Below are 12634 nucleotides of genomic sequence, written 5' to 3' on the forward strand. Positions count from 1 at the left end.
CTAAGAATCAAGAATTACTTCAAGATTATATATTTCGGGACATCAGAGCACTAACCACAGAAAGAGATGAGAAGGGGGCTAGGAAGATCTGACTACTGTCCTACAAACACCGATCCGAACGAGGTGGAATACGTCGATCGTTAGGGCTATCACTACCCTAAGGCTACCACAACAATCCGTAGGATTGGGTGCAATTCCAGGTAATTGCAAGACTAAACACCACGTCTAATCTATTAATTACTACTCTAATGTTTCAAAGATTAGAGCACTTGATGCAAGCGGGAATCCAATAAATAACTTGAATGTAAATAAAAGTAATTAAAGAACTCAGGAATTATGAATTGAAGAACCTGGAGAACGATGAAGAACGAACCAGTTGCTGCAAAAGTACAATGTTGAGGAAGATCCAACAGATCCGGCTCCTCCTCCGCTCTCCTCTTCTCTCTCCCTATTTTCTAAAGTACAACTAGAACTAACTAGAACTAGAACTAGAGGTACTAGAACTAGAAGAACTAGAGGGATCCTCTCTACTTGGATGAAGAATTGAAACCCTAACTTTGATTCTGTAGAAGAGGTATGATCTCCAGGGGCCAGGGGGATCTGGTTTTATAGTCCGTTCAAGTGAATATGGGCCGTTGGATCAAACCGACATTGATTGAACGGTTATCCTTTATCCTTTAGGTCGGTGGAGCGTTGTCCCCGAATTGGACTCTGATTGAGCACTGTAGCAGGGCGGGCGCCCTCAGGACTAGGGTGGACGCCCTGTGCGTGAGCCCTCTCGGCCTCCGCTTCGGTCCCGTGGCTTCTGGAGTCTTCTAGATGATAGAAAATTGCGCAGCACATTAATATCTCTATGTAAACCCGACGTGTGGGCCTTTCTTCCGTATTTCCTAATAACCCCCTGCAGAAATAGACAAACACCAAAAGTCGTGGAATTCTATCAGATAAAACCCTAAGTCTAGGTGTCGGTTGCATTTGGATCCTTTTTTCATGATTAGTTGACGGTTAAATGTGAGCATTAAGGACCGTCAACAGTTGGTCCTGCCGATCGGCCACAGAACACAAACTTATCCAACCACATGTTCAAGAAAATTGCCTGCTCCCTTCCCCCGACAGATCTTGTCCTTCGGTACTTCTGAATGTATCCAGACCAACCGCCGATAGCGCGAGTTTCTACTTTAGAACTAGGCTTGGTGTCAAACAGGTGACTGTTATCGGCAGTGGATATGTCCAAGCCGGTGAGCATAAGTACATCGGCAAGAGTGGGTGAAGCAGGGCCACGACCGAATACAAAAGCATTGAGCGTGTCTGACCAAAAATACGAGGCAGTTATCAGCAGTGACTCGTTTCTCTCCATATCGGCAAGAGATAATCTGATACACTGGTCTAATTTTCGCTCACCCCACTGAACTTCATTTGAATGGCTGACTCACAGGAATCAGTCTTTCCATCCCTTGGTAGGACTGGGCCACGAACGAAAGGCATCTTTCCACAGATCTAAGGAAAAGTTTTCGGCTCTGAAGGGAATTCTATTTGTCTCTGCATTTATTAGATCGGTGGGATCTGGATTTCCTAACGGGCTGAGACACTGGAAGTGAGGTTGATCGGTAGGAATTACAATCTTATCGGGCAAATCCTAAAAGTTTTGAAGATGAAAGAACAAAAAGAAAAAAAAGGTATTCAGTAAAAGGAATTGCGGATGAACAAGAGTACAGAAAAAGTGCGAAAAGAAGAAGGAGGGTAGACTGACCTCAGGAACGATGAAGTTGATGGCCATTTCCTCGCGAAGAAGAAGTTCAAAGATTTGGAGGATTGGTGAAGGAGGCTCTTGCTGAAGTTCTTGGAGTTCTCGGGTAATGCCGCTGCTGGGAAAGTAGATTTTGGGCTATAGAACGATAAGATGGAGAAGGAGTACCGGAGAAGGAAGTATTTATAGGACAAAACGGGCAGGGGCAAATCTGACTTATCTCTTTGCCGCATCCGTGAAATCCGAGGGTGTTCAGGTGGATATGGTAACTGTTCGCACGGTAATCAAGGGATTGCGCAGGTGATTTGACAGCAAGCGGTCATGATTTTGAAGATATTTCACTGTACAAGATCGCCTGGTTGGTCCATCGGCAGTTTTCTCTAACAGTAATGTTGCCGATGGGCGCATAAAGTGGAAAGATTTGATTGAGAGGTTGAGAGATTCAAGGAATCTGCAGGAGAATCGGGCTGAGGTTGTTTAGATTTGGCGACTGATTACCAAATTGGGAGAAATAATTGCGGAAAGACGTCATTACTGCAGAGAATTTTGGAGCATTAATGATTTTATACTCCGAAATTGGAGGGCATGTGTTGACACCGTTTTTGGACACGTATCTTTTGATACGCATCTGGAGTTAATGAGATGTAGATCGGCAGATGTAGCAGTGGTGACGAGTCTGTAGGGAAGTTGCCGATAAAGGTGGCTGCCGATGGGAAATAATCGGATATGACCAAGTCCGGAAGTAGTGATGTATTCGTGCCGATGACCAATGCCGGTGTTTGCCGATGACTGTGGACGGGTAATCTGCCAATGACTCTGAAGAAAAGTGCGGAAGTTGCCGATTGATTCATGATGGTGTCCCGATCGGTTATGGGGGGTGGGTAGTTTAACGTTTTCCTTAGTTATTAGAATTCGTTTTATATTCGGTTTTCGTTTAATTTGGAATTTGAGTCCTAGTCGTGTCTGGTTGTAGCTCTTTGGACAGGGTATAAATGTAGACCCCAGGGCAATGTAATGAGATATGTATCTATCAATCAAGCACAAGTTTTTACTCATATTCCAACATCTACTTTTTCGACGACTTCGTCATATTTTCTTTTTACTACGAGTTCTTAGGAATTCATCGAGTCAAACTCGACGTGTTCTCAAGTTCCGCGTGAACACCTCTTGGCCATGACATCCGAGCGCATCGCTGTTGTTGGGACCAAAGTGTTCGAGTTACCACCTTTGTCGATTGTAAGGTCAAATCGGCTGGCACGCCTTAACGCTTAAATCGGGTATTAGCACTTTGTGTTTGCAGATCAGCTTTTGCACCAACATTGTCACTATCGCGAACTACCACACAACCCAGCCAATAGGATACATTTGCAGGTAAATAACATCTAAGCACCACACCCACATGTGATCTACCAGTTAACTCCCACGTGTCAAGAGCTAAGCGCTTTGCAAACTTATACATAAACTCATTATCAATCATAACTATATCAAATATACAACTAGAGCAAACTAAGAGCATAATACATAGAGACATAATGCAATTAGAACAAAGTATTACTGAAAGATATGAAATAATACCAATCTTTATTAACGAAGATCCGAATCCATAGCGGAGTGCTCTACTTCTCTAATTCCTATCTAATCAATCCTCTAAACTTGAAGGATTAGGGAGTAGCTAATTCTAATTCTTTGTGGGAGAGAAGTCCTAAAACCCTAACTTTGATGGCTACCTCTGATAATGATTTCTCCTCTCTCCCCCTGGGGTGGAGAGGCCTTGATTATATAGTCCTTTCAAGTGAATTTAGGTCGTCGGATCAAACCGACATTGATCGCACGGTTTTCATTGATCCTTTAGGTCGGTGGAGCACGATCCAAGAGTTTGGTTCTGATTGGCCCCGAGGCCAGGGCGGGCGACCAACGGGGGAGGGCGGGCGCCCTGCCCCCGAGCCCGTCCGGTCTCCCGTTTGTTCCCGTGGCTTCTGGACTCTTCTAGATTAAGGAAAATTGCACGGCACGTAATTATCTCGTTGTAAACATGACATGTGGGCCTTCTCTCCATATTTTCTGATAACCCCCTATAGAAATAGACAAACACCAAAGCTCGTGGAATTCTATCAGATAAAACCCTAATTCTAGATGTTTGGTGCATATTGGTCCTTTTCCATGTTTAGTTGATGGTTAATTTTAGTACTTAAGGACCGTCAACAAACTCCCCCAAGCTTACCCTTTGCTCATCCCTGAGCAAACAGCTAAACTCAGATGGATCAGGAGTTGCTTCGATGTTTTCTTTCCTGACAGGCACACATGCTTTCATATAAAAATTCTTCCAGATTAGAGTGAAGTGTCACGGGGCTTAGTACCTACACCTAAGTCTTAAGTAATTGAAAGACAAAACAATTAAGTCAAGCACTATTCCTCCTATCTATACTTTACCTTTGTTCTGGAGTTTTGTATAAGTTTTCAAAAATAAAACTCAGATTTCCCAGAAATGATTCTCTCAAGTCTCTCTATATGTGGTATTTGTGGATCCTTACCAAAAATGTCACTTACCTATAGCTAATGGAATATTTAAGTGGGGCTCATAGGTGTGAAAAACAACTCATACATATGTTGTCTAATCGAGCCATGGATCCAAAGGAACCCAGCATATAATTAAATAAAGATGTGCATGTGTGGTGGAGTAAATGATAGTGATGTATAAGTGATGATAAAACTTACTTCTCATTGCTCCTCATATTGCTATCTCTCCACTTCTTTGATCTTTGCTTTGGGAGAACATGGGCTATCTCCTCTTTTTTTTCAGGTGGGTAGTAGATACCCCTAATTCGACAGTCGGACACTTGTCCATTTTTTCCGCTCAAGTGGGCATCTTTGTACCCCTAATTCTACTCCGGACACTTGTCCATTTTTACCTCTCCTCTCACTCTTTTTCTTTCTTTCTTTCTTCGAGGTTCCGGGCACTTGCCCCTTTTTATTTCCTCGCATATTTTTGCATAACCCATGCCTCTTCTGCGTTGAATCTGTTTAGAGAGAGAATAACAATACTTGTGATAGTGAGTGATAATATTATTTTTTAGCAATTTTAATGTATGGTGGTGAATGGTGTAGTGGATGTCTGCAAGTGAATATCTTAATTTAACCACATGAAAAGCTCCTAAGGGTCTACACAGCTCGATCAAAACTCAATGTGAATATAGTAGCAAAAGATGTTATAGCATGTATGGCTGTTGTAGAAAGTTTGTCATGCTAGGAACTCATCATGTGATTTGTAAGTTTTCAAGATAAATCTCTAGAACCTAGTGTAGTAGGAACAAGATAAACAGTAGCTCAAACTTTATATCATGTCCTTCTCTTACTTAGACTTTAGTTTTAGGTTCATGCTTCCCATAGATATAAATTTTAGTTTTAATAATTCCTGGAAGAACTCTAATATAAAAGCTATGTACTTGAAAGTAAGCAAACAGAGCAACTGTTCATCATTTCCATCATGCATCTTTTTGGTCTTTTTATTTTTCTAGAGATTAACACTTTGCAGGAAAATAAAAGCACACTTATCTACACACTCTTTTTATTTTGTTTTCATGTTTATAAAATGCAGTAAATTACAGCAAGAAAATATTTATTGGGTTTTCTAAGTTTTTCTCTTTAAGCTAAAATATTAAAACAGAGAAGAATAAATAAGAAGGGCAAATAAAAACTTACTTGATAAAACGGGGAGGAACTCCCCCAAGCTGGATGTGGTTGTCGGTCTTACCCAATGTTCCAGAATCGCATCATGGTTGTGATGTTGTCGTTCATTGTCGTGGTGTCTTGTCTCAGTTCTTGTACTGTAGTGGCGTGGTCCTGGTTCCACTTTTCTTGTTGTTCCAGGAGTCGTCCATGTTCTGCTTGCGTATTCTGGATGTCGAGGAGTGTGTTGTCGGTACGGGTGAAGAAGGCACCAGCCTCTTGGTAGTAGTCGTTCATGAAAGCATAAGAGGCGTCGGAGTATCGTCCTGCATCGAATTGGGGCGGAGGTCTAGACCCTGAAGCTCCATATGGATCAGTGGAGTACCTACCCGTATGGAAAGGCGGGTTTGCCCACTGGTGATCTTGGCTCTCCGGCCATGTCTCCTGTGTTGGCTCTTGTGGTTGAGCATGTCGAACCCATGGGTCCCGAAGGACGTGGGGGTTGTAGTCACAATAATGCAGGTGCGCTGCTTCTTCCGGCCCGGGATCAGCTCCATGCTTGGTGCGCTCTTGATGGGTGGTCATCCTTTCAGATGCCACTCATTGTGAAGCTCTCTGGTTTACCGGTGTCACTGCAATCTCAATCAAAAAATTTTGAACAACATAGAGGCCAAGGTTTGGGTTAGGTAATCGAATCTTGCCTTTATTATCGTATAACATATAGATTACGTTCCCCTCTTTTTTCAACATCCGAGCATGATAAATTCGTAACTCATCTATGAATTCCAATGACAAGTTTTCTAGCAAATGAAGATTAGAGGCTAGACCAGTGATAAGTGAAGTACATCCTACAGGTTCCTGAAGGCTAGGTATGCTAAGCCAATGAGAAACCAAAAGTGTAACAGGTGAAGTGGGTACTTTATTTATAGCAGTATATAGAACGATGGAAAATATTGTACCCGAGTGTTGACGGTCCTTAAGTATCAAATTTAATTATCAAATAAATAAAGAAAAGGATCCAAATGCAACCAACACCCAGACTTAGGGTTTTATCTGACAGAATTCCACGAGTTTTGGTGTTTGTCTATTTCTGCAGGGGGTTATCAGGAAATATGGAAGAAAAGCCCACACGTCGGGATTATATAGAGATATCAACGCACCGTGCAATTTTCTATCATCTAGAAGTGTCCAGAAACCATGGGAACGAACGGGAGGCCGAACGGGCCCGGGGGCAGGGCGCCCGCCCTCTCCCCTTGGGCGCCCGCCCAGGTGTTTCCACCAATCACAGAATGGAGTACACCATTACAAAGATCTCGTCGATCTGATCGAAATGCATATATTATTTGCTATATTTGGAGTTCGGAATTAAGAGATATTAATAAAAGAAGGACTCCACATAAAAGAGCTGCGGGATTAATTGGGCCCAAATCAGATTTTGGTCCATTAAGGCCTATGTGCATTTTAATGAGATATGGTGGAAAGTTTAGTACCACATCGCCTGCTGAACCAAAAACGCACAGAGGAGGAGGACTATATAAGCAAGGCCCCTGGCCCCTGGAGAAGACAAGAAATTATCATAGAGATTGAGGGGTGCCCTCGAAGGAAAACCTCTTCTCTAAATAATATTTCTTTTTAGGCTTAGCAACCAATGTAAAGTAGAAATAGATCTTCTAGTTTCTACTAGGTTGAGAGAGATAGAGTGGAGGTGTAGATCGGAGGAAGGCCGGCCTGTCGGTGTCTACTCCGAGTTGTACCTACGGGATCAAGTCTCCTAACCCGAGGCTTGCTTCTAAGATTCTTCAGTAATTCGACTTCTAATGCTAGTAAGTTCTTGTTTTATTGTTCTTTGGTTTATGAGTTTACTTTAATCCTCTTCCGGTTGAGTATTAGAGTAATCATTGCTGGCGTAAACGTGGTGTTTAGGCTAGGGTACTCATAGATATCCCCTGACTAGCTAGACCGTGGTAGTAGCGAGGAACGTGACATTTCCGAGTTACCTTTGTATCCCATATCTTGTTAGCAGGACGGGTAGGGTTTATAGGTGCGGGTCGAACATCCTTTGTGTTGTCTAGATTCCGTGAGCCTCCCCAATAGAACAGTAGATCATCCTTACCAATGTTAGAATGAGACTATGGTTGCAGTCTTCTCTATACATTACTCACATCGAGAAACATTCTTTGTAGCCTAAAGGGATACTAGCAATAGATTTGGTTAGTCAGATGCACCCTTTCTCCCAGTGGTAAAAATATAAATACGATAACTCTGGATAACCTCCCGGGTGAAATGCTCACCGATATCCTTGCGCTTGCGGATCATTTTCTAATTGTGTTACCAAATATCAACAAGCATTTCTGGTGCCGTTGCCGGGGAGAAAGACGGTTTGCTGAGATAACTTTGAGTCTTGCTATTATCTTGTATTATACTTTTATACTTTTATTCTTTTATCTTTTTATTTTTATTTTTATGGATAACTCAAATTCCATACCTATTATTGAATTCCTTGCACCTTCGGAGACCAACCATAGACCATGGGAGTCAACACGTCCTGCCCCTAATTATGATCTGTGTCCGGAGTTGATTGCAATAGGTCAAAACCAACCCTTTTCTATAGCTGAGGTCCTATCTTTTAATCAAGAAGATAATGCACTTTTAGCTACACCTAGGGAATCTTTTAATCTTTCTATAAATTCTGGATTAGACCTAGCCCTACAAGACCATGTTTTTTCTAGATATTTTCACATTGGTCTTAATCATATAACCTTTGGTAGAGTTTTTCTTCTTTTATCTGTTAGTAAAGGAAGGTATGTCTTCATTTGTGGACATCCTTCTTGTACTAGTCTTCATAGAAAAATCTTAGAGATAGAGAAGGAATCATCTCCCATACAAGGAGAGGAAGTTTCAATAGTCGATTTCCAAACACTTCAATCCCATGATTCGGCTATCAAACCCATCCTTGAGCCTAATAATTTCTACTACGCTCTTTCTCTTGAACCTCCCGATAATCCTATGAATCTGTCTAGACATCCCATTCATAAGAGTCACCAAGACTACAAGGAGGATCGAGAAGAGCAGCATCAATGGCTAGAGGGCATTAAAAACCCATGTGCTATCACCATTGAATGGATAGATAAAACAAACTTGAGAGACAATCCTAGAGGAATTTTAAGCATTCATGAAGAATCATCCTTGGAGTTTGAGAATGAGACAAACAACAGTGAGCACGGAAGTTATTTCATAAATACCTCACCAAGTCCATGCTCATATGCAACATCTCCCCAATTAATTGGTCTCTCCAACATTACCACATTTGTGATCTCCAACCCTCTCTTCCTTTATATTTATAAAAACTTTAAAAGAGCGGTTGTCGATGCATATGTCTATAATAAATATTGCAGATCTCATTGAGTTGATTGATGGTTTCCCAAGGACAAGCTTAGTGTCCTAAAACAAGCACTGATCAGATCATAACATTAACTTTTAATTATTTGCAACATTACCTAGTGTATTGAGCATATAAGGATAATTGTAGAAATATTCCTTCGGGTATTCTTGTCACTAACCTTTCCAGGATTGGAGCAAGAAGATCGGATGAATGACAAGCACAAGGTATGTCCAACCAACCATCACACAACATTGAATTAAATTCATCCAAACTTGAATTTTGCAAAATTCAAGCTTGGGGGAGTACTTTACATAAAAACATCCTTTGCCATGTTGCTATGTTGGTTGCCCCTACCTTTGAGACATGCTCAATTTGTTAAATACTAATCACACTACTTCATCTCCCCTTGAGTAGATCTCTAAAAATGCTCTCATGCTACCTTTATTTGCTTTAGTATATGTCTAGGTTTGGAATAGTTTCATTTATCTCTTAATTAAGCATGGTGCTTAGTTTAGGAATAATGATCTTACTTCCAAGGGATTTTAAATTAAACATGGTGCTTAGGTTAAAATGCCCTTCTAAATCAAATTAGACATGGTGTCTAGGTTGATTTTTGAGCCGATAGTATGCTATAGTAGATATGGGATATTTTGTTGGACTAACCCCTGCAGGAAAACTTTAAACCCGGGAAGTCCTGAGATACAAACTCATTGATGATGAAGAAAGTGACACATGAAGTTTAACAATTTGCACAAGAAGGACATAGCTCATTCATCATAAAGAGATGATCCATGGAGGGTGCCACAAACACGATGCACAACCGCTAAGAAAGGAAAGCTTCCACAAGGTGATACTATACCATCACTCTTCAAGTAAGGTAACATCTTAAGGTACGCGACTATCACTTTCATAAGCTTCTCCTTGGTTCTGGCATACACATGAATAAAAGAGACAAACATGTATGATTTGTAGCTCCAAATTCACCAACCCAATTAATTCAGCATGTTTAGTCCTTTAATCTTTGTTCTTAGTAATAGCTTCGTGATCCCACACTCTTAATCATATAAGCTAAAATGTTGCACATTCAATCTTTGGAAGATATAAACAAAACATAAATATAGATAGATTATCTTTCCATTAGGTTGAGCCATCTGATCTGACAAATGTTTTAAATACTACACTCATGATCTTATGATCCATCAACTTTGTCTTGCTCACTATGGTTAAGGTTAGAGAAGAACAAATACACTTTTGGTTCTGTTGGTGTTTTCCACCAACAGGGCCCATGCACTTGATCTCTGCCTTGTCTCTATGAATAGGTACACTTCAAGCAAAACATGGAGGAGTTTTACAACTCCCAGCCTCCACCAAGTGAAGGACCTAGATCTATGAGCACAAACACACTGAGCAGGATATTGCCAACACCGCACTTCGAACTACTGGGCAATCGAAGAACATGGGTGACACCGTATCAAGAGGTGCAGACGTCAAGGTCCACACCTAATCAAATAATGCACTTAAAGGATGAAGATGGTGGAAAGTCTTGTCCAGAAGACTTAAAACATTGGATCCTTATCGGAAGAGGTCAACAACGTCGACTCAAGTCACCTTTCTTGATCAAGAAGGACGACCCTGGTGTTCCAAGCATCGAGTGCACAATCAATGGATACTCTTTTTAGAAGACACACTACGACACCGGATCTAACGACAACATAATGGCCGTAGTCACTTATCAGCTCTTGCATGGAACCATGCCCCTACCTCCTATATACATTCAGCTCGAGATGATTTTCAGGTCATTGACATGGGAGAAGACGAGTACGATCTACCTACCATCCTTGGACGACCGTTCCTCAAACACTATCAAAGCCATCATCTATATTGGAACCGGAGAAGTCCACATGCACTTCCCCTCTGAGAAGGTACGCCACTACTTTAATGATTCTAACTATATAGTTGAAGACTCTAAGCAGGTCAGTACAAGAAGAAGACAACACAACCGTAACTAGAGGAGGCAAATCATCAAGGACGGATGGGTAGACTACGAATGAGAAGTGATAAGGTCTGATGACATACAGCTTGAACAGAACTGTCCTGAGGAGACTGTAGCACCGAGTCAGGTGTGGAGAGAGAAGATAGTTACACACGAAGAAGAGGCACCACCGGAATCACCGACTACGCCACCTAGCGAATCCCAGGACGACTGAAAACAGAAGGAGTCCCATTCGGAGGACTTAAAAATACCGAACGCCTTGCCAAGAGGTGAACTTGGTAGTTATCCTTTTCCATTCAATAGTTTGCTTAGTTAACCAGGTTCATGCTATCTTGAAAAGAAAATAAAAATGTTAAAAAAATAGTAAGCCCCATGTGAGTATGCTCATGGCATAAAACCCATAAGTACATTCACTGTGGTGGCATAAAAATAAAATAAATAAGTTTTCATCTTACAATAAAAATATATAAAAAAATAATAATAATAAGTGCATGATCCTGCTAAATAAGTAATAATTATTGAGGAGGCTCAACATGATAAATGCTAGATATTTATGCTAACACTTAACTAGTTCCACAAAGCTTTGTTGTCTATTTGAGCTCTACAGAATTTAAGAATCAAGAAGACTAGCAGACAGAGGACATTCTAATCGCTGTCAGAATGCTGCTGACTTTCAAATACACCTCTGCCACCAGCTAGCTACATCAGAAGAAATTACGTCAAAATCCAGCTTGGGGGAGAGCAACCCCATTTATCCAGCTAAGTGTTTCTACTCGCATTTATACTTTACTCAAATAATAAAAGATGCATAATCATGAAAACTCAAATAAAGATTTTGTGCTTTTATATATATATATTTTTGCTTAGTATGCTAAATAAATAAAGTTTGCTATGAACCCTCATGATAAACTCTCACATGGAAATGATGAATAGTTGCTCTACCATGACTAGTTCTTAAAATTGAAATCTCTCTCAAGTTTAGGCATGATTGTTATGAAGTAAGATTTGCTCTAAACCTGAACTTGTGGGAGGACTACCTGATCAAAAGTCTAAGTTGTTAACGGATATGATATGGGAAGGTTGAGCTGCTGTTTATCTATTCCTAGAGATGCTAGAATTCTAGAGAATTTTATATTTGAAAAATCTTTAAAATATCACATGATGAGTTCCTGTATGATGAGAGTTTAAGATCCTACCACAGCCATATAAACATGCTTGCTAGACTTTGAGCCACACATTTACTTTTTACTGCTTATGAGCATTGAGTGTGGTCAAGCTGTGTAGACCCTTAGGAGCTTGTCATGTGGTTAAAATCAAGATTCACTTGCACGTTCACTCATACATGCTACTTCTACTCCGGAAGTACCATCCACATATATCCACTCATTTCCATCTCGAGATTCACCCAAAAATTATTCTACTCCTAATCTGGGAGAGAATAGTCAAAAATATTTTCCTATCCCTGTTATTCCCTGTGAAATAAATGCTCGAGTTATCTTGGTTACTACCACTTGCTATATTATTTAAGGAGATGAGTGCTCTAAAAAAAAGAGGAAAAATATGAGGAAATAAAAAGGGGCAAGTGCCCGGAACCTCGAAGAAAGAAAAAGTGAGACGAGAGGTAAAAATGGACAAGTGTCCGACAGTAGAATTAGGGCTACAAGATACCCACCTGAGAGGAAAGAAAAAGAAAATGTAGAGCATCTCATTCTCCTCAAAAAGCTTCAAAGTGCAAGAAAGGTATGTATCCCCTAAAAAGAGCAAAAAGTAGAATTAGACTTTCACCATTGTTATCACCATCATCACCATACACCATTCATTCACCACACATGCACATCTTGATTTG

Source organism: Sorghum bicolor, chromosome 10 (assembly GCF_000003195.3).
Source record: "Sorghum bicolor cultivar BTx623 chromosome 10, Sorghum_bicolor_NCBIv3, whole genome shotgun sequence".
NCBI lineage: Eukaryota > Viridiplantae > Streptophyta > Magnoliopsida > Poales > Poaceae > Sorghum > Sorghum bicolor.